This window comes from Myodes glareolus, chromosome 20, assembly GCF_982192425.1.
Source record: "Myodes glareolus chromosome 20, mMyoGla1.1, whole genome shotgun sequence".
NCBI classification, from domain to species: domain Eukaryota; kingdom Metazoa; phylum Chordata; class Mammalia; order Rodentia; family Cricetidae; genus Myodes; species Myodes glareolus.
Window position 1 is genome coordinate 3,911,038 of NC_142045.1, and position 23,985 is coordinate 3,935,022.

The 23,985-nt window shown below is 41.3% G+C and overlaps 1 long non-coding RNA gene and 1 pseudogene across 1 annotated transcript; both read right to left on the bottom strand.

Moving 5' to 3' along the window:
* Positions 1–6,394: 6,394 nt before the first annotated feature.
* LOC148118759 (uncharacterized) lies at positions 6,395–11,104 on the bottom strand. Its single transcript, XR_015735737.1, has 3 exons — positions 9,289–11,104; positions 8,003–8,064; positions 6,395–6,902 (listed from the first exon to the last, which is right to left on the bottom strand). It is a non-coding gene; the product is annotated as an uncharacterized LOC148118759 (long non-coding RNA).
* Positions 11,105–15,005: 3,901 nt separating this feature from the next.
* LOC148118760 (protein ZAR1-like) lies at positions 15,006–18,297 on the bottom strand (annotated as a pseudogene).
* Between the last annotated feature and the right edge of the window lie 5,688 nt (positions 18,298–23,985).

Here is a 23,985-nt window from a genome sequence, read left to right on the forward strand (position 1 = left end):
ACTGTAGAATAGCTAACGGAGAAAAGTCTGGCAGAGCACAACAGAACATGCAGAAATTGCTTGTCTCAATATCAAATTAAACTTAGACTGGATGTGTCAATTAGGACAAGACTCTGAAGTTCCCTCAATAATTTCTCATCAGGAAAGTGGAAATAATCAACTTCTCTTTAAAACATTTTGGTGTTTGGATTGATTGTGGTGGTACATATATTTGATACCATATCATGTAATGGACAAATCTTCTCTACCCTAACTAAGTTTTTTCATCTTAACTGGTAGCAGGTGTCCCGCGCTTCCATCTCGCCAGCAAGAACCACGCGGTACACATAGGATACTTCTGCAGTAAAGCTTTAATGCCCCTTGGGAGAGCGGGCATCAGCCAACATGGCGGAGACCCAGATAAGATGGAACCCATCCCTTATATAGGAAACAGACCCTGCTTTGGACGTGTCATTCTTGGATTGGTCAACTGCTCCCAGTCCCAGGTGATACCTTGGGAGTAGTGGAAAAATACCAACACGTGTGAGCTTTCTAGCTCACCTGGCGGTGCAGCGCCATCTATGGTGGAGAGTGTGGTTGCGGCCTTCTACAAGCAGGTATGTATCTACAAGTCTTATTCTCTCTCTCTCTCTCTCTCTCTCTCTCTCTCTCTCTCTCTCTCTCCTTCTTCCTCAGACATATACACAGAGAGAGAGAGAGAGAGAGAGACAGACAGACAGACAGAGACAGAGGGGGGGGAGAGAGGGAGAGAGAAAGAAAGAAAGAAAGAAAGAAAGAAAGAAAGAAAGAAAGAAAGAAAGAAAGAAAGAAAGAAAGAAGTATTCTTTACTACTTTCTCCATTCTACCCCAAGCCCTTAGGAAATTTGCAAATTCTCTCTTTAAACTCAAAGCAACACCCTACATTATCCACACCCTCTACACACACACACACACACACACACACACACACACACACACCATAGCTACTTTGGTTCATATCTTTTTTTTCCCATATAGAGAAGAACAATAGCCTTCCTGGTCTCTCTGTCTTATCTTCTCATTCTATAGCAATTAATCTGAAATTCCAAAGAAAGATGTGTATATTGCATTAGACCACACTGTTCAACTAGTCAAAACCTTCCAATTTCATAGCTCACTCAGCTCTGACTGGGACTGTGGGGTCAGCCATGCCTCCCTAATTCAGTATGCTGACACATTCTTCTTTACTCATTTGGTCACCATTACACAGGGGTCTTTTCTGTTCCTCAAATTGCCAACTAAACTACCACCTCAAGAACTTAGTACTGCCATTGTTTAAACTTGGAATAGTGCCCCCCATCAGCATTGTGTATATCCCCTCTTCTTTGGAACCCTTGTCAAGCATCATCTCTGTAAGTCTTTCCTCACCACCTTGCTTGAAGCACCTCCTGCTTGTTCATACTCTACCCCAAACTGCTGTTCTTCATAGTGTTTGAAATAGCCTACAATTATAGCTAACATTATATGCCCCATTGTTCTCTGTCATTCCTCATAGGGAATGATCAAGGTGAGAACAAAGATGCCGTTGTAGTTATTGACGTCCATCCAACACCCAGATCATCACATACCATGTGTTAGGAAATCAATAATTATTATTCAGATTCATTTTAATCTTTAATCGAGTATAAAGAGGTTAAATATTTAAAATATTTTTTTCACCTTAAGAAACTATGTAGGTACTTAAATGATGTAAATGGGTATGGCAAACTATATATATATATATATATATATATATATATATATATATATATATATATATGTTCATAATAATGCTGTTACAGGCAGAGTTAATGTTTGAAAACATAACCTATGAACTAGTGTGACCTAGATATTGGTCAGCATGCAAGATGCCAAAAATGAACTATTGCAAGCATTTTCAGTTTGGTATATTTTGTGTAAGGTTCAACAAAGGTACATTTTTCTTAGCTTTGACATAAATAGATCAATATTCTCCAATTAATTTGATAATTATTTTTTGACAAAACCACAATGAACTAACTATAAAATGGAAAGTTTGATTTCATTGTGAGCCATTTCCTCATTTGTAAACTGGAAGTATTAGTGTCTATTTTATAGGGAGTTAGTGGTGATTTAAGATATGATGCATATAAAGTACTTTGTGTGGTGTTGGGTACAAACTAATTACCAATAAGTGTTAAGTGTTTTTGTCTTATGAACTGTGATCTAAGAAAGTCTTTGTCTCTGTCCTGTCAAAGAGTTCTCAAGATGCTTGGAACTTTCTGACTGACAAAGATGCTGTAAAGTGATATAAAAGACTTTTATGAGTGGCCCTTAGTGGACTCCTAGATAGACATAGAGTGGGATTGAGTCACTATAAAGATGAACCGATTACTAGAAGCTTGGGAATTTTTAGCTCTCTGGTATTGGGAGAGGAACTAGAGCTGGAGATAACCACAAATAGCAAATGACTCGGTCTTACTATATAAGTCTGTTTTTAAAAATTGGGTTAGTATAATAATGTTGTCATAAATATTTTTAGTGAAAAATTTTAATGCAATATATTTTGATCATGTTTTATTCTCCCCCAGTTCCTCCTAGATCTTCCCGACCTCACTACCAACCCTACTTTATGCTCTTTCTCTCTCGTTGGAAGAGTCTTTCATCACCCCTGAGTGGCTTATTAGATAATTAACTGTGTGGTTATTTGGACTGCAGCACACGTATTGAAATAGTAAAAGCTGCCTTTGACATAGAAGTGAAAGCATCCAATATTTGTCTTTTGGTGTCTAAGTTACTTCACTCAGAATGAATTTTTTTCTAGCTTTATCCATTTGGCAGTGAATTTCCTTTCATTTTCTTTCTTTTCTTTTCCTTTTTTTCTTTTTGGTTTTTTGAGACAATGTTTCTCTGTGTAGCTTTGGCACCTGTCCTGGAACATGCTCTGTAGACCAAACTAGCCTTAAATTCCCAGAGATTTGCTGTCTTTGTATCCTGAGTGCTGGGATTAAACATGTGTGCCACCACCATCTGGACTCCTTTCATTTTTCTTAACAACAGAATAATATTATTTTCTGTAAATATAACACCTTTTCATTATTCATTCATCAGATGATGTACATATAAACTGTTTCCAATTATCAATAGAGAAAAAATGAACATGGATGAGCAAGTGTCTCTGTAGTAGAATGTAGACTCATATGTTTGTATACCTAAGAGTGTCATAGCTGGATACTGAGGTTGCTGTATTCTCAGCCTCCGGAGGTTCGTCACACTGAGATCTTCAGACTGTCTCTTTCTATGAGATCACCAGGTTGTCTTTTCAAAGAATGGATCCAGTTTTACCCAGGTTATACAAAGAAACTGAACCAAATAGTTAGAGACTTGGATATTCTGTGATTGCAATTAATAAGACAAAGTCACAGAAGGGGTTTATGGTGCCATTCAGTGACAGATTGTCTGTTAGTATATACTCAGAGTTTCCTAAACATCCAGCATTTGTTCCTAGCACCATAAACTAATAAACTGAGACAAGATGACAAGACATTATAAATTCAGGAGATGAAAGTAAGCCGACACTGTGTCAATTGACTGACGTTTCTAAGTCCTCCAGCAGCGTCTGCACTCTATACATTCTTTCTCAGTGCACACAGGGTACTGAAAATGTCAGACCATGACCTGGGTCAAAACAAAACATCGCTGGATATAAAATGACTAAAAGGGATTTTTTTTCTATTTTTCTGTTCCCCTGCCAGTGTTGTTTGCATGGGTGTTGGGCATTTAAATTCAGGTCCTCATGTCTGGTCAGCAAGTCCTTTCCCACCGTGCCATTCCCCCAGCCCAAGGCAAACACACACACACACACACACACACACACACACACACACACCCCAAAGAGAGAGAGAGGCACACACGCACACACTTTTTAATTAAATTTATTTTTTTATTTTACATGACTACCTCAGTTTTCCCTCCTTCCTCTCCTCTCATCCCCTCCCCATACCTCCCTTCCAACCCTTTCAATCTACTTCTCTGCTTCTGTTCAGAAAGGAACAGTTCTCCCACAGAGGCCTGCTTATCAAGTTGCCACAAGGCTAAGCACTTCCCCTTGTATTAAGGCTGGGCAAGGCAATGCCATAGGAGGAATAGGTTCCCAAGAGCCAGCCTAAGTGTTAGAGAAAGTCCCTGCTCTCACTGTTAGGAGTCCCACGGGTAGACCAAGCTACACACTGTTACATGTGTATAGAGGGCCTAGGTTGGTCCCATGCAGGTTCCCTGGCTGTTGGTTCAGACTCTGTGAGTTTTGATGAGCCAGGTCAGTTGCTACTGTTGTGTTCTTGTCTCCTCTGGCTCCTACAATCCTTCTTCCCTCTCTTCAACAGCATTCCCCAAGCTTAGTCTCATGTTTGACTGTGGGTAATTGGATCTGTTTCCATCAGTTACTGGATGAAAACTCTCTGATGACAATCAGTGCAGTCACCAATCTGATCACAGGAGATGGCCAGCTCAGGCTTCTCCCCTAGGGGTCTTAGCTGGGTTTATGCTTGTAGATTTGTGGGAGTTTCCATTGCATCAGGTTTCAACCTGATCCCCAAAAGCCTATTCCCTTTCCATGCTTCTCTTTCAATACTCTTCCCCTTCATCTCCCAAGTTTCTAACCCAGAGAGAGTTACGTACCACCGCCCCCCCCTCGGGTTCCTCTTGTTACCTAGCCTCTCTGGGTCTGTAGATTATAGCATGATTATGCTTTACTTCACAGCTAATATTCACGTATAAGTGAGTATATACTGTGTTTGTCTTTCTGGGTCTGGATTGCCTACTCAGGATGTTTTTTTATAGTTCCATCCATTTGCCTTCAAATTTCCTGATGTCATTGTTTTTAACAGTTAAGTAATACTCCATTGTGTAAATGTACATTTTCTTTATTAATTCCTCTGCTGAGGGACAGCTGTGTTGTTTCCAGATTCTAGCTATTACAAATAAAACTGCCATGAACATAGCTGAGCATGTGTCCTGGTGGTGTGATTGAGCATCCTTTGCATATATGCCGAAGAGTAATATAGCTGGATCTTAAAGTGAATTGATTCCCAATTTTCTGAGATGCCACCATATTGATTTTCAAAATGATTGTATAAGTTTGGACTCCCACCAGCAAAGGAGGAGTGTTGCCTTGTTCCACATCCCTGTCAGCATGAGCTGTCACTTATATCTTTGATCTTAGTCATTCTGACAGGTGTAAGATGGAATCTCAGAGTTGCTTTGATTTGCATTTCCCTCATGGCTAAGGATGTTGAACATTTCTTTAAATGTTTCCCTGCCATTTAAGATTATTCTGTTGAGGATTCTCTGTTTAGGCACATACTCAATTTTTAAAATTGGATTATTTGGTTTTGTTTTGATGTCTAGTTTAAATATTTTTAAATAATTTAAAACATCATTGAAATGAACCTGAAACAGTATTTAAAGAATCTGCAAGTTTTAAGTATGTATATCATATGTCAACACTAAAATTTAGAATTTTCAAAAATTAAATAAAGTCAACCAAAATAAATAGAAAAATAACTTTGATAATGAAACACCGAAGACACACAATGAAGTAATTTCTTTCCAAGGATGAATTGAATGGTTAGTACTCTAGCTAAGCTGGTTAAAATTAAAGCAGGATCACAAACAAGAGAACACAACAAACAATTTATACACATGTACCTGACAAGTGTGCAGAATACTAGCCAAAACCTGTCAACAGAACAATCCAGTAAAATTTACCTAAATTGATTTAAGAAGTCATGGGAAGCTTTTGAACTCCATTTCAACTTTTAAATCTGTTACAAAATTTCATTTTTTTCAAGAAATTGTTAGTAAATCATCTCAAACATTTGAACAAATGACTATCCCAATGCTATAGAGACCATGGCAGAAAAAATGTTGAGGTTTGATGCCTCTCATCTTTAGGATCGAGCTGACATCCAGCCATACAATAATACAGACATAAAAATCAAAGAACAATAGTCCAAATTATCGCAGATGTTGAAATGTCATTTCACATCCTTATTGATTCTTCCAAAGTTTACCAAGGCTACAATGCTCCTACTCATATATGGAGTAGGAACATACGGTTGTTTATTCTATAAGCTGGAGAGATGACTTAGAGCGGCAAGGAACCTACTGGCAAGCCTGATGACCTGAGTTCCATTCTGAGGATGATCTCCACGTGCTGGGTTGAGAGAACCAATTCCTTATAAGTCATCCTCCGACTTCTCCATACATGTGGTGACTTGTGCACACATAAACAAGCACCATGTGGGCACCCACATCCACACATCAAAAAAATATATGTGATACAATTTTCTTTTTCTTTCTTTCTTCTTCTTCTTCTTCTTCTTCTTCTTCTTCTTCTTCTTCTGCTGCTGCTGCTGCTGCTGCTGCTGCTGTGGGATTATCTTCCGCTGCTTCAGCCAATAGTCGCTGAAGCACGAGCCAGCCCATTGAGTTCGATGCTGCGGGAGGGCCTTGCGCTCTGTCAGCCAATAGCCGCTGAAATACCAGCCCACTGGGGCGTGGTATATTTCTCTTTTAAAAAGAGCCACAGATCTCGGCTAGGGCCTCTTGGTTCCTGTGCTTGGTCCTGGCTTCTGCTCCCGGCTCCTGCTCTAGAGACTAGGCTCCCTTCCTGACGGTTTATGGTGTATGTAAGTTTTACCCCCCAAAATAAATAACCCCTTAAAACATAACTGGTGTAGGATTGATTCACCGATATTCTTTTTCTTCTTTATCCTCTTTTGGGGAAGGAGTTAAAACAGAGTTTCTCTGTGCAACCCTAGTTGTCCAGGAACTCACTCTGTAGACCAGGGTAGCCTCAAACTCACAGAGATTCTACTTCCTCTGCCTCCTGAGTCCTGAGATTAAAGGTATGTGCCACCACCATCTGGAATAATGCAATTTTCAAAATGGTTAATTCTGGAAGACATCATTGCAGTGTTAAAAAGGTTAACTGTATGGGCAGAATCTGATCCAATAATACTGCTGTAGGCTGATTATAACTTAATAAATGCTCCTTTGTAAATAGCATGGAATGAAGTATTGATAGGCATAAAAGCAGATGAATCAATAAAACATTATGTTTAACAAAAGAGGACACACAAATGACCACATGCAGACTAATGCCATTAACATGACTTCTGTAAACACATTTCTAATTCCCAGCAGAAAAAGCAGACATAAATTACTTAAGTTGTATGAGAGCTATTCTTGGCTGTCAACTTGACTACTGATATGGAATAATCCTTTTGTAAACTATATAAATTATACTGCAATTGGTTTAATAAATAAGCAGACTGGCAAATAGCTGGACAGGATAAGGTTGGGCAGGAAAACCAGACTAAGGACACTGGGAAGAAAAACAGTGGAGTTTCAAGAGTTTCAAGAGATACAGAAAGAAGCAAGATGAATGTCCCTTGTTCAAATAAGGTACCACTGTATGCACAGGGTAGATAAGAAATATAGGTTTAGTTAGGCAGGTACAAGGGAGTGACTGCCAAGGGAGCAGGTCTGAGCCAGATACCTCTGAGGAATTAGGCACAAGCCAGGGACCTCCGCAGGAGCAGACCCAGGCCAGTGACCACCACAGGAGCAGGCTGAGGCAGTGGTCTCCACAGGAGCAGGTACAAAGAAGAGTACACAGAGCAAGCAGGCCTGAGCAAGCAACCTCTACCAAGGAATTTCTACAACTCATAAGCACCTTCAGTAATGTAGCAGGATACAAGCAAGATTAACTTGAAAAAGTCAGTAACCCTCCTTTACACAAATGATAAATGGTCTGAAAAAAAATGAGAGAAATATCACCCTTTACAATAGCCACAAATAGCATAAAATATATTGGAGTAATTCTAACCAAACAAGTGGAAGAACTGTATGACAAGAACTTTCAATCTTTGAAGAAAGAAATTGAAGAAGACACCAGAGAATGGAAAGATCTCCCATGCTCTTGGGTAGGTAGAATTAATATAGCGAAAATGGCAATCTTACCAAAAGCAATCTACAGATTCAATGCAATGCCCATCAAAATCCCAGCAAAATTCTTCACGGACCTTGAAAGAGAATTAACATAGTAAAAATGGCAATCTTGCCAAAAGCAATCTATAATTGCTTTTCCCAATTGAATGCAATGCCCATTAAAATCCCAGCAAAATTCTTCACAGACCTTGAAAGAACAATACTCAACTTCATATGGAAAAGCAAAAACCCAGGATAGCCAAAACAATCCTGAACAATAAAGAAACTTCTAGAGGCATCACAATCCCTGTCTTCAAACTTTACTACAGAGCTACAGTAATGAAAACAGCCTGGTACTGGCATAAAAACTGACAGGAGGACCAATGGAACTGAATCGATGACCTTGTTATTAATCCACAAACCTATGAACACCTGATTTTTGACAAAGAAGCAAAAAATATAAAATGGAAAAAAGCATATTCAACAAATGTGTAGTAATGAGGCAAGCAGGCCTTCTTTTCATCCCACCTGGCTCCTGCGTGGCTAGCTTTACACCTGAAATAACAACACACAAACTGTATTCTTTTAAACACTGCCTGGCCTGTTATCTGTAGCCTCCTACTGGTTACTCTCACATCTTGATTAACCCATTTCTATTAATGTGTATAGCAACAGAAGGTGGTGGCTTACTGGGAAGATTCTAACCTATGTCTATCTTGGGCCAAAGCTTCATTGTTTGCCTGCCTCTGATTTCTTTCTCCCACAATTCTGTTCTGTCTTCCCCACCTACCTATGTTCTAACCTATCAGGCAAAGCAGTTTCCTTTATTAATTAACCAATGAAAGCAACAGATAGATAGAAGACTCTCCTACATCATTTCTCCTTTTCTGTTTAAACAAAAAAGAAAGGCTTTCACTTTAACATAGTAAAATTACATACAACAAAACAGTTATCAAGAAAGAATTACAGTTACAATATTTATATCTACTTTATCTTTTATCATAACTAAGGAAAACAATAACTATCTATTCTTCAACTCCATGAAAGACTCCAAAAGGATATATTACCTAAATAAACAAGAAGAAAGCAACTTCCAAAACTCTAGAAATGACAGAGACTTCTCACTACCTGGACAGTCACCTAAAGTTCTTCTGTACCATTGGGGAATCCATCTTCAGCCTTCAGGCCCATATAAAATCCAGCATACTTTTCCATGAAGCAGGAAATTTCAAAGGCAGTTCAAAGTCACTATATGCTGTGTCCTGCAGAATGTCTCACAGACTCTTTCATGAGTCAGGAACCCCAAAAAACCATCTCACCTTTAGGCAAGTTCAGCAGTCCCCTCTCTGCAGGTTCTTTGTGTCCAGTTTATGCATCAGTCCAGGCAAGAGCAGTTTCTTGCCCAAATGGCTATCACACTCCATAAGGAGCCTCTTCGATACCCATCTTCCTCTTGAAGTAGACTGGTGTTGCCAAGAGCAGACGTGTCTCATTGTCCTGAAAAGCCCTAACTTATTAAAACATTAAATGCCATATTCTGTAGTCTTTGAAAGATATGAAGAATGCCTATTTAGCTGAAATATATCTCTATATATCTAGAAAATCTAACTAACATGACTACAAGCTTGACTATTATTGATGATAATCCATTAACAACCTACATTTTCTAATTATACATTACATTTTTAAATGAACTACCCAATCACAATACCTTAATCAAGATCAGAAATACATATACATATAACAAAATTGACCTTAAAATCCATACCAATGCAAATTATTCATATCTATATCATATCCCCCTTAAAATGTAAAAGAACATTTAGAAACAATATTTGGCTATATAGGCTCAGTTTTTTCTCTCCAAACTTCTTCCTGCTGTACAGGGGTGCTGTTAATCAGGTCTTTCATGGTAAAACCTGTGTGCTAGGTTTATCTCAGTTGTCAGTTGAATTAAGTAATTTTTTGAGGGTGTTCACAGCAACCTTTCGGGAGGTCATGGTCTATCATACCATATTGGGATAGAAGCGATCCACAGGGTCTCATCCTCTGTGAAAACAAAAGAAGAACTTTTCCAAAGCATCATAACCTTAGATCCAGATTTTGAAATCAAGGTATTTTCAAAATATCTATCTTGGATTAGTTCAGCAGCATTTATAAACAAATATCTTTTAGCACCTGTTGCTCCTTCCTCAGCATTCAAACAATTCAAAGATAGCATAATAGCATATAGTATCAAGATTCTTTGTGTATTTTCCATCTTTGTGCAGCTTTATTTTAACCTCAATTTCATTTATTTTTACTTTGTATATCTTTGTCCTGGAATAAGTCTGTAGACCATGCTGTCCTTGAACTCACAGAGATCCACACGGCTCTGCCTCTCAAGTGCTTAGATTAAAGGTGTCCGCCACCACACCTTGAATTCACAGAGGTCTGTCGGCCTCTGCCTCCCAAGTTTTGGGATTAAAGGTGTGTATCACCACATCCAACTACTTTTTTCTTTTTTCTTTTTTTTTCACTTTAAGAACTTCAATCTTTAGCCTGCATATATTTTTAACAGACTGTAACCATTTAGAGGTTGTCTTTAAATTTCTCTTTACTGTATATCTCTCTTTTTTGACCACATGAGTCTTTATGGAGAGGATTAAAGTCATGGTTTTGATGGCTGGATCCAGCCCATTCCTTGGCTTTCCAACCTCATGGCAGGGGTACCGGCTATAGTCATTTTAATTGCCACAACTCTATAGCATTTCAAGGTCCTTGCCAGCAAGAAAGCTGCATCATTCTGCTCATAGACCACACTCAGTTGGACTGCCTGCCTGAAAGGGTCAGAGTTTGCCCTGGCAGGATGGCCCAGAAAGCCAGCATTTTAAAATGGCACAGCTTTTTTTCCTGTTATGGCTGAAAACCAAAAAGCATGCGTTCAGCTTTCCATCAACACCATTTAAGTGTTTCGTGGCAGGACCTCTTCAAGGAGCTGCAAGGTTTTGCGGATAAAGCCATGACTTTATTCCTCTCCTTAAAGACTCATGTAGTCAGAAAAAGACAGATCTTCACAGCCACATTCTGGCCTAAGAGCCATCCCAGCAGATGAGCTGTAATAGTCTTGAGCCACACAGTTGGGTATAGACTTTTAAAATGGGAGCTTGCAATTCGAAGCCAAATCCACTAGCATCTCTGGGATGCCTCTTACAAAATCTTTATAAATTGGGACTGTCTGATACAATCTGTCCCTAATGGCTAATTTCCCTATGCACTAAGATTTGGCTTCAATAAGATCTTGATAATGGCACACATTGGCCACCAGAGGGAAGCCTTGAGCTTACCGTCCTTCAAGACCTAGAAAATTTTTGTCACTGTGGGGACAAATAGACAGAGCTCTCCATAATCCATGGATTTGGGACTCTGCACTCTTGGTCCTCCCTCAGTAGCCAGTGTTTTGTAGCACTGGTCTGGGATGCTAGGACTGTGGCACCTCCAAATTCCCGGTCTTCTGGGAACTGGGACCCTGATAATTCCAGCTGGACCATGCAGCCAGAGGCACTAGCCCCTCCCCCACTCCCTCAAACCCTCACTATCCACCCCCTCTTGTGGAGCAATATTCTCCACATTTCTCTTCTTCCCCACCCTCACCTACCCCCTGCTAGCCAAACCGGAAATTCAAGGTCAACTTCCCCCTTACCTCTCTTCTTCTCTCTCTCCCCTTCCTACAGCATCTTTGTACCCTTGGATCCCCTCTTCACACTGAGCTAGCCCCTCCCAATCCTCCTCTGTCTCCTCCTATACCAGATCCCATCATAACTCTGCCCTTCTCTTCCCTCTTTAGGAAGTGGTGGGAGTCAATGGCGTAATAAAAGTCCATAATCCCTTTTCTCTTCCAGATATCTCTCAGATAGAAAAGTAGCTGTTTTCCTTTTCTACTAATCCTTCTGCTTATATTAGAGTTTTGTTATCTGTCCCAGGCCTATGATCTAACCTGGCATGACTACTATGTCATCCAAGCTTCTACTCTCATTCCTGAGGAGCAACGTAGAATTCAGGAAGCACTGAGACAATATGTAGACCAGACTCATTTAGTAAACAGTACAGTCCCTATGGAAAGTGGCTGTAGCAGCCACAGAACCACCCTGGAATTACCAACCTGGCCAAAGCACCGACAGAGGCAGAACATCATGGTTTGCTGCCTCCTTTGGGGTATGGAAATGGTCTCAGAAAAAGTAATTAATTTTGACAAACTTCAAGAGATTACACAGCTAGCTGATGAAAATCCAGCCATTTTTAAAAGTCAGTTACAAGAGACCATGGTCCAGTATAACAGGCTAGATCCAGCCTCCCCAGTGGGAGCCACAGTCCTGGCTACCCATTTTACTTTTCAGTCAGCACCAGATATTAGAAAAAAGGAATTGGTGAAAATGGCCTTTAAAATTTTTAATGCCAGAGAAAAAGCAAATGAGTATTCCTGAGAAACAAGACTACAACAGGCGGTGACTCTGCAGACTCAAGCCTTAGCAGCTGCCCTAAGGACACTGGAAGGGGGACAAGGGAAGCCAACTACAGGCTCTATCCTGGTAGAGTCCAAGCTAAGTCAACCTCACCAGCAGGCTGCTTCAAATGTGGTCTAAATAGCCATTTGGCACAATATTGCCCTGGGCCTCCTACGAGGCTATGCCCTATCTGCCAGCAACCTGGTCACTGGAAATCACAATGTCCCCATGCGGACTCATCCTCTATGCCACACCACAGAGGTCCAGTCTCACCAACATCAGCGAGACTGTACCAGCCTTCAAACTTCTCAGCCTTGCAGAGGATTGATGCAGCCCAAACTTGGTAATTCATGTAACCCTATCTGAGCCTAGGGTAAAGCTACAGATAGTGGGCACGTCCATTACTTTTCTTTTGGACATGGAAACTACCTATTTTGTTTTAACATCTCACTCGGGCCTTATGCTCGCCTCACCAATTTCAGTTATGAGGGTAGACGGGACCTGTTCCTCCCCAGTTAAAACTTTGTCACTGTCCTACATTCTTGCAGGGCAATTTTTCTCTCATTCTTTCTTAGTGATGTTTGCCCAGCACCTTTACTGGGTTGAGATATTTCCAGCTGCTTTGGGGCCACACTCACTCGCCCCCCGCCCCGTCACACTTTCTTCTCACTTTAACAGCCTCCCAGGCTCCTACCCCAGACTGTTCTGTCCCTACTCTCCCTGATCCAGTAGGTTCCCAAGTATAGGACACTTACATTCCTGTGATTGCTACTCACCACAAGCCAGTGCTAGTTTGCCTTAAAGACCCTGTGTCCTTTCTTTCCAGACTCTAGTTTCCTATTTCTAAAACCCACTGCTGAGGCCTTTAAGCCTATTATCATCCGTCTCCTATCTCATGGACTTTTAATTCCTATCGACTCACCTTGCAACACTCCAATTCTTCCTGTGCATAAGTTCTCTGATGCTTACCGCTTGGTTCAAGACCTCTGCATCATAAATGGGGCAATCATTCCAGTTCACCCTCTGGTTAACAACCCTTACAATCTCCTTTCTAACGTCCCTCCTACCACCTCCTACTTTACTGTTCTAGACCTAAAAGATGCCTTCTTTACTGTCCCTTTACACCCAGATTCATACTTCCTCTTTGCCTTCACTTGGGTGGATTCTGACTCTCGGTCCTTCAGACAGCTTACATGGATTGTTCTCTCAAGGTTTTCAGGACAGGCCCCATTTCTTTGGCCAAGCTCTGGCTCAAGATCTCTCAAACTTTGATGCAGGTTTGAGCATGCTCTTCCAGTATGTGGATGACCTACATCTCTTCAGGCCTACATTGTCTCTGTCTCAACAGGCCACCTCTGTGCTCCTGAACTTCCTCGAATCCCTGGGATAGTGAGTCTCACCAAATAAGGCTCAGCTGTGCTCTCCTACAGTGGTATATTTGGGTGTTCAACTTAGCCTGGGGTCTAAGAACCTCATCTCTGACAGAGTCCAGGCACTGTGAAATTTACAGCCTTCAACCACAGGGGCTCAGATCCTCTCATTTTTGGATCTGCTTGGGTTCTTTCACCATTGGATCCCTAACTCCCAAGAGCAGTGCTCAGTCATTACTATAACATAGCTAGTCTGTGCAGTGCTCAGTCAGTACTATAACACACAGCTAGTCTGTGCAGTGCTCAGTCATTAATATAACACACAACAAGTCTGTGCAGTGCTCAGTCATTAATATAACACACAGTTAGTCTGTGCAGTGCCCAGTCAGTACTATAACACACAGCTAGTCTGTGCAGTACTCAGCCAGTACTATAACACACAGCTAGTCTGTGCAGTGCTCAGCCAGTACTATAACACACAGCAAGTCTGTGCAGTGCTCAGTCATTAATATAACACACAGTTAGTCTGTGCAGTGCCCAGTCAGTACTATAACACACAGCTAGTCTGTGCAGTGCTCAGCCAGTACTATAACACACAGCTAGTCTGTGCAGTGCTCAGCCAGTACTATAACACACAGCTAGTCTGTGCAGTGCTCAGCCATCACAGGGACATCTATAATACACACCTTTTCCTCAAACTCAATGTATTTTGACAAGGTGGATGAAAGATTTTAACATCCAGAATGCTAATGACTGGATATGTCAGAGTTGACTGTGTGAGCTAACCTTCTGTATTATGTTAGTAAAGTCTTTTGTTACCTTCTCCCCCAGTTTACACTGAGTATAAAAGCTGTGGGAAAATAAACACGGATATTCAGGGTCTGAGTTATTCCTGAAATACCCTCCCAATACTGTCCTATGTTTTCTGTCTTATTATTTTTATTCATCTTTATATTCGTTACATTTATTTCTTCCCAGACAGCTTTCTGGTTTTGTTTTGTTTGTAGAGACAGAGTGCCAAGAACTCCAGACTACTCTTGAACTCCTGAAGCTGCCGCTTTAGCCTCCCAGGGTCATGATTATAATCATGAGGCTCCTGCCTAGCTGACACAAAGAAACTTACAGTAGTGAATCTTCCCCCTCCTTCTCTCCAAAAACATTAATGGAATTTGTGCTTTTTATCCCGTTTCCTAAAATAATCTAAGCTTTCACACATACAGAAGACCTAGGTATCCCCATACCAATATCCAGGTGTGTAAGATCTAAGCACTTTGTGATGGAGGCTTCACATAGACAAACAGAAACATGGCAGACAGTCAAAGCATTCTGTGTGCTTGCCTGACACTGGATTGCTTCTACTAGGTAAGAATTAAGTTTCTTTTGACACTTGCAACAAAGTTGTTTGAAGTAAGCCTAAAGAGAAATTGGCCTTCCTAATACAAACTGATATATGCATACATTCTTTAGGTTCCCAGTTGTTGTTTCCTTTCATTTAATTTGCTTATTGTTTACCTTTCACTGAAAATTTTGTGTATGAGTGTTTGTATGTACATTGAATGTGTGCAGTGCACACAGAGGTCAGAAGAGGGAAATGGTTACTGGTGCTTGTGGTGTAGTCTGAAGGGTAGTGAGTGCTCTTAACTGCTGGGCCACCTCTCCAGCTTAACCCCCAGCTCTTTTGATACACTGTGTTTCTCTAGACACTGGAGAGGTTTTTGTCTTATTTTGTCTTGAGATAGGGTATCACTAGGTACCTCTGACTGTACTGGAACTCACTATGTAGACCAAGCTGGTTACAAAATCAATGACCTGCCTGTCTCTGTCTCCCAAGTGCTGAGATTAAAGGTGTGCCACCACACCCAGCTTGTTTGTTTTTGAGGTGTGTGTTGTTATGCCCAAATCCGCGGAGTCCCATATGTAAAGGCAAAGAGCCTTAATTTTAGTCAAGTTTGCAAACTCGGTCTCTCAGCATGTCCAATGTTGATAGGGGAGTTCAGCCAATCACATTCTGTCCTTGGGGCGTGTCGCCCTAAGGCAAAAGTTTACCTATAAACCTGGCTGGTGCACTTCCCCTTTCTCTCTCTCTCTCTCTCTCTCTCTCTCTCTCTCTCTCTCTCTCTCTCCCCCCCCCCCCCCCCCCCCGGCCTGGACCCAGCATTCTGGACGGTTGGGATTCTGGTGTAAGTTTTTTTGTCTGTTTTATTAAAGCTGTATCTCTTGTAAGCTAGCCTGGCGGACTTTTAATTACCGCACTGCATCATCACAACGTATTGAAATAACCAGAGAGCCCTGAGCTCAATTAGAATTGGGTTTTTATAGTAGTAAAGGTGTGGGTGAGGAGTCTCTGAAGTTCAGATTGGCTGACATTTGTCTAGGGGTGTCCTGGTGAGGTGCCATGCTGGCAGGTGATCCTATCTACAGTGGTTGGAATGTTAGGCATTTCCTTTGAATGGTCTGCTCCTGGGTGGTGGTCTGGTAATCTCAGTTTGTGGGATTTTTTCTGCTACCAGGTATTGCTTTAGGGTAAAGTGCTGAGACTTGGGCCTCTTATTAAATTTTTCAAGGGCTAAATCTACACTGGCAGGTGATAATGGTTGAAAGAAAGAACTTCCTTTGGGTGACCTGCCCAGACTTAGCTTATGGCTGGCCCCCACGTGTAAAGGTCTTTTTATGTAGCTTAAGCTGGTAGGAACCTGATTCTTCCTCTCCCAAATGTTTCAGTAATGGGCTTATACATTACTGCTCCTGGTAGTATATTTATTTATTCAGGCATTGACTTTCACACTCAGCGGGAGTGTCAATATAAAATTCATCAGGGCTGCCTGTCAGCAAGGATGCCAAGATGAAGGAATGGAAACCCAGTTCTCCCACTAACACCTGGGCATTCCAGGCTTAGTGCCCCTCCCCCATATTTGCTTACTTTATCAGTACCAGAGATGCACCACACATAAGCACTCACCCTTCTGGTTACAAACTTTACAGTGAAGATAGCTGTATTTTGGTTCCACTAACTGAAAATAAAGAGAAAGGGGAATCTATAACTAATGGGGTGGGGCAGGGTGGAGTCTAGATCCTCAGTTCCCAATTGATAGCCTAAATGAAACAATTACTTCTGGGCCTCACTTTCATCTATTCTTTATGCAGTTCCATTAATTTAGCTTTGGGCCTTGCTCAAGGATAACATTTCCAGTCCATTTCCCTTGACACCAACATCTCCCAACATAAAAACCTAGGTTCACCTTTCACACATTTGAAGCTTGCTGTCCCTCATGACCAGAAGTAGTGACAAGACTTTTAAGCTAGATTCCACACCCTCTCATATCAAAACATCCAGACCGTGTAGAGAAAGTACATGCTTCTAGAACTCTACCGTCCTCACCGAAAGATAGAAATGAGCCAGTTAGCATTTACTGCTGTGGAAATGGAAGGAGGGAGGAAGGGGAAAGGGTTTTGGGAGAGAGAAGCTGCTGTCTAGCTGGAAGCTGAGCTTCCCAAGGGGACTGTGACCGGTTTTCCACATGACAGCTTACCTTTCCTGTCCTGAGGGCTGGAGGTAGCTTCCTCCCTGACTTCCTTTATCTGTGGGAATCTCTTCTGTTTGTTACTGTTTGGCCTCGATGTAGGTGACAGCAGCTGCCTGGTCTCTGCAGGTCCCATAGTCTCATTCTTGGGTAGCTGGATCAAGGTTCTCTGATAAACTTCTGCGGACTTCCTGAGCCTGGTTCTGTCCCAGAGGGAACTGCTGTATAGGGTATGAGGAGGGCCGAGTGAGCACCACAGCAAGGCCATGCAAAGGCTCACCTGTACACCAACCCCCTTAGTGTGGGCCTTGCATAGCTGTTATCACCAGGCAAATGCTACTTGGCCCATCTCTTGGGGACCTGGCAGAGGCAGAGTGGCAACCCCTGCATGCACTCAAACAGTACCCTGGCCAGCCTGGGGACCTCTAATTGATAACTCACTGTGAACTTTGTATGCAGGTGCGAAGTCCCCTTTAAGAGATAAGCTCCACCTTCTCTCTCTCTCTCTCTCTCTCTCTCTCTCTCTCTCTCTCTCTCTCTCTGTCTTTCTGCCATTTCTCTGAGGTGGCAGGTCACTGTCTTTCTGTGCCCCTCCCTCCTACCTTTTCCCAATAAACTTTCTTCCCATTAAGGTCCGCCTAATGACCTGTTTGTCCATCGTCCCCCGCTCCATCTCCCCTTGACCCCCATGGGATCCACGGTTCTACCTGGTGCCACATATCATTACAGCCTTAGACTCAGGTTGAGGTTCATCTGGATAGAATATCCTGAAGCTGAGCCCTATTGTAGGGGTACACACGGGACTCAAATGCTTTTACTGGTACCATGTGCACTGGCCTGACTAGGAAAATGGGAGGACTCATGTTTTGTCTCCAGAGCCTAGGATGGCTCAAAGGCTGTGTGCTCACATTGCCTTGGTGTAAGTCATACGAAATTCAGACAAAGTGCTCCATTGGGGTAGTTTCCTCCTGGAGTTTGGGTTCTTGTTTTGCTTTTGGCCCTCACTTCTCCCTTCCTCCTTGTAGATCTGATTCAGGTTCTCCCAGGTTTCATTTATTCCAGAGTGGGAGCTGCTACCCTAGCTCCTTAACAGAAGCAGGGCCCTGTCCATGTGACTACTAATTGTTTTCCTACATTTTCAATTTACAGTTTTCAATTTTTTTTCTTTTTTTAAAAAATATTTATTTATTTATTATGTATACAATATTCTGTCTGTGTGTATGCCTGCAGGCCAGAAGAGAGCACCAGACCTCATTACAGATGGTTGTGAGCCACCATGTGGTTGCTCGGAATTGAACTCAGGACCTTTGGAAGAGCAGGAAATGCTCATAACAGGCAATGCGCTTAACCACTGAGCCATCTCTCCAGCCCTCAATTTTTTTTCTTAAGGCTTTTTTTTTAAAAAAAAAAAAGCAGCAGGCTTTAATTATTTATTTCACTCATGAGGGTGTCCTGGTGAAAGGGGAATGGGTTCATGGGGTCTGTGGAGTGTTAGGTATGTTCTCTTCGATGGTCTATTCCTGGGTGGTGCCTGAGTGGTCTTTCTCAGAAGCAGATATTGCCTTAGGGTAAAGTGAAACTTAGGCCTCTTTGGAGCTTGTCATGGCTGGGCCCTACAGTGACTGTTTTTTGGTTGTTGTTGTTGTTGATCTTGTATTGGTTGGTGAGAATATAAATTAGTATAGGTATTATGGAAAACAACACAGAGCTTTCTCAAGAATTAAAAATAGGAGAACAGGAGAGATGACTCAGTGGCTAAGAGTGCACAGTGTTCTAACCAACTTCAATGCCCAGCACCCTCATTGGGTGACTCACAAACAACTACAACTCTAGCTACAGAGTAACTGGCACACCCTCTTTGGACTGTAGCCTGCACTTATATGCATAGACACACATATACACACATAATTTTAAAAATATGTAAGCAAATCTTTAGAATGAATTAGAACTACCAGATGATCTAGCAATCCCACTATGTGTGTGTATAGTCAAAGAAAGTAAAATCAAGACCTTAATAAAGTCTGTATTCCGTGTTCATCCAAGAGTCAAACCATAGAAGCAACATAAGTGTCAAGTGAGTAAAGACACTGTCATCATGACAATTTCATTTACTCATGAAACAAAAATGAGAAAGCAGATCTTGTAATCTCATAACTTGGAAGACTGAGGCAGGAGACTCACAAGTTTGAGACCAGTCTGACTATTCATCCAAATGCTGCTTTGCTTGCTTTTTTTGTTGTTGTTCTGGATGAACCTGGAGGACATTGTCTTAAGTGCAATAAGCTAGAAAAATATCTTTTATGTGATCTCACATGTAAAATCTAAAGAACTCAAATACATAACTACCAGGGGGATGGTGTTGGTTAAAAGGCATAAAGGTGCAGCTAAGTGGATGAGTAAGCCTAAATCTCTAAAGCACAGAATGACAATTTATAGCTAAAAACTGTCCATGTAAGATCAAACAACAGCTCTCACAAATGAGAGTCATTTTATTTGGGAGAAAAATCTGAGTCATCATGGCCCAGAAACACAAATTTAGGTTATCCCAAATCCTGTGTGCCAATATGGAGGCTGTTTTGTGAGGTCTCTATAGTTACAGAACAACAAAAGTCACAAAACAAGGCAGTTGAAAAAATGCATTGATGGGGCTGGAGAGATGGCTTAGTCATTCAAGGCTAGGCTCTCCAGAGAGATGGGTACAGGCAGGGAGGGATCTCAGCTACAAGTCTCAGATGCTATCTGATAGCATTCATTGGACCTCTAGTTGGTTTTGTTAGTACAGTCCAAAGTTTGTGTTTTTAATCTGTTCATCAGGATATTATCTCCCCCACTACAAAGTGGGTGAAGAATACATCTTTAGGAAACTAATGACAACATTAGATAAATTTTAATTAGACTCTGGACCTTCAACATTCCAAACCCTCCAAAGTCACTGAGTTTTATTCAACAACCTCTGTAGACATAGACTTTTCACAGGGATTCCCACTCACACAACACTGTACCACAGCAGAGATGTGCGAAGAGAATAGATTTGGTCCTCTCTATCACACACCTATACATAGAAAGTAACTATGAGAAGGTGTGCTATGCTAACTCTGTGACTTGTATTTATTATTCTATAATTTCTATAAAAAAAAGAAAAGTTTACTTTTCCTAGGCATATCTCAGTCCCTCTACAATGCATGATAAATAACTCCTCTATTCCATTGGTCTGCAAGACTGTGTGTCTATTTCAAAATAGCCAGTATGGTTCCTGTTTCAGAACAATACAGTCACACCCCTTATGCAAAATAAGATATACCAGATTAGAACCTAGTATCTGCAGATTAGCACCCGGAATCTCACCAGCACAGACACTGCATTGAGCAAGCTCCTTTGCTCTCAACATGCTAGATCTGGACTCCTGGACTCATATTCCTCACACTCCTCACAGTATCCTGCTGCTGGCCCTACTGCTGGGACTCTCAGGTGAGCATGCCCAGGAGTACAACAGTATCTCCTGTGTGAAAGGGAATGTATTGACTCAGGACCCCCAAGTTCAAGTTCTTAGACCAAGTTCTCAGGACAAAGGTTTATTTGCCCTAGAGGGACAGAGGGTAGGGATAAGAGATAATGACAGGAAACAGAGAAAGAGGGGAAGGGAACCAGGGAAAGGGAGCTGGGATATTTGTCCTGGAGGGACAAAGTACTGCCTCTGGATAGAGAGGAGACAGATATGGCACATAGGAAAATGTCATTTTATAAAGAAAAAATAGGAAACCCCATGTTAGAAAGAGGTGCTTAAGTTTAATTTGGCATATTAATTAGGTGAGCCCAAGAAGGCTTTTGATTGCTGGATTTTAAAACATTGATAGCAGAACCTTGGCAATCAGCCTCAGGAAAAGGGATTGTCCAAATACTGGAACAGGCCTTAGGAGACTAGCTTCAGGAATGTAATCTGATGGTTTTAGCAAGGCAGAAAGAACTGGGGAGAAAGTCAATGTCTGTTAGAGCCACATGCTCCAGTGGGCTAGTGTCCCCTTCACTGTGAACAGAACTGAAGGGTTCCCGGTAAACAACAGAACTGCCACAGGAGAGAAGCTCAGAACAATGTTCATTTTCTAGAGGCCATGTCTGGAGTACTGCTATGTGAGTCCATGGGTTCCCACAGGTGACCAAAAACATTCTGTCTGAAAATCATTAAAAAATAATAATGAAATTTTTCTAATATTATAGCTGACAAACTTATTTTAGTAGGATCCCACTTAAATCCATGTCCCATCAGAGACAGCATGTCAGTTCAAAAGCGGTTGATGGCCAGTCTGTCTCCACACTCGGCACTCTCTGCTCACTTCCTGAGTCAAGGGCAGTGACGTGGCTAGAGGGAGGTGTCTCTGCCAGTGCTCAGCCATCATCCTCCTCACTAAGTTTCCTCATTCTGTCCTCCAGTTCCTTCCTCATGTGACCACAAACTTCTCAGTGAGTGCTGCTGTCTTACTAGTGCTTGTGTTTTATTGGTAGGGTTCCCACAACATTGTACACAGACTGGTAATCAATACAATAGACACTCATTTCATCACAGTTCTGGAGGCTGGAAACCCAGGGTCAAGATGCCCACTAAGGTATTTTCTTCCGTGATGCCTCTGCTATTGTGAATCGTACCTTCTCCTTCTCTCCACACAAGATCTCACTTCAGAATGTCTCTGTGGATCTTTTGTTTCTTGAAATGAAACCAGTCACATTGGGTTAAGATCCACCTTAATTAAATTTTACTCCTTCAAAGACCCTGTTTCAAGTATAGTCACATTATGAGGTACTGGACTATGGCTTTGATATGTAGAGTGTAAGCAATTCATCTATACCATGTACTCACACATCTCTGATCTTGTTGATATTCTCCAGGGAGCTTTGTTTCCCTTCATCTCATATAAGGATGATTGATACTCTGAGTGGTCGTTGCTCATGATTCTCAAAGACAATTTGACTTCAGTTCCTTCTTTGTTCATTAGAAAAACTTGATGACTTCAGGTCAAGGCTTATCAGCCCTCAGGCTCCCACTTTGGTTAGGGGATCTATTGTGTCATCTAATAACAGAAGTCAAACTTTTAATCTGTCCTTACTGTACTCTCACTGCAACTGATACTAGCAATAAATGATGAGTCTTTCTAGTGATTGGAGCACTTTCTGAAACATTTTTTATTTCCTAAAATTAATATATAATTACATCTTTTTTCCCTAGTCCCATTATCTAATTTATTGACTCTGTTTCTTTAACTGTTCTCTTTCTCCCTCACTTTCTTTATATGCATATTTCCTCTGTATCTCTGTTTTTGTCTCTCTTTCAAACACACACAAACACACATCTTCCTAAATATATAAAAGCAATTTGCTCAGTCCATATACTGTTACTGGAACAAGGACAACACCACTGCACATGATAGCATTAAAGAATATTTTTCACTGACAGACATTGTGTGTCCTTGCTCTGTCTTTATATTCACATTTCATTCAGCCTTGCTTGCATTATTCCTGTCTCCCTACCATGATCATCTGTTTTCCTACAGTCTCCAGTACAACAGAATAGCCAGCAGATTGAAATTTCTAAACTGTGATTTTTAGTGCAACTTTGGCTTTTATTGGATAATTTATCTTAGGAATTTACTTAAGTATTGTGAAGTTGTCTAGTGCAAATGTCATACTTGGAGTATGAAATATACCCAAAAATTTGTGTATTAAAGCCTTTATTCCCAGCAGATGGAACTACTGTGAGAGATGATTGGGTGTTTGAAGGTAAGGTGGACATGAACAATATTGTCCCATTATACTCTGTCTGCATGAGGAGGTTCTGCCTCCCCTGAGACCACAGCAATGGAGCCAGTGAGCACTATGACCCTTGAACTCTCCGAAACATGGAGACAGATGTAATATTATTTCTTTGCACCCTCCAGTATTTTCCAAATTAATAAAAAGATAATTTAGCAAGCTATAATTATCACCAGATCTACATCTGTACTTAGAACTAGATGAAACTCCATAATCTGGACCAAGGTCCATGGCACTATGCAGATACCCAGTGTCAGTGAATGATCCATGACCCAGAAAGTCAGCTAAGGAATTACTTTTCAATGTCGTGAGCGTGTGCACTCGCCATGTCCCAACTACTGTAGGATGTACTCCACTGTTCTACCTCATATGGACCTACATGTCAGGTTAATACTCTTGTCACACTGCCACAGACACAGAAGAAGAAGAAGAAGCACAAACAACCCTGACGGCAATGTCTAGAGCTGTGGTTGGAATTCAGGCTGATTGACTGAGGTCATAGGATTAGCAATCACTCCTCCCAGAGACTTTTGATCTCCCATGAGCTTTAGATGGTGAAGTGAGGACAGGGTCTATAGGTCTCTGCTCCTGTGCTCTTCAGCTTCCTTACATGAAAACAGCTTTCCTTCGGAAATGTCATTCACATGGGAAATAAGGTTTCTATTTCTACAGAAATTAGCAATTTTAAATGGGTTTGAGTCACAAGGGAAGATGTTCACTGAGTAAACCACACCTATGGGAGAATTTGTTGAGTCCTGACTATGAAGTAGAGACTGTTGACAAAAAGGATCCACTTTCCTTTACTTTTACTCTTATGTAAAGTGCTCTTTTCTCTTCTT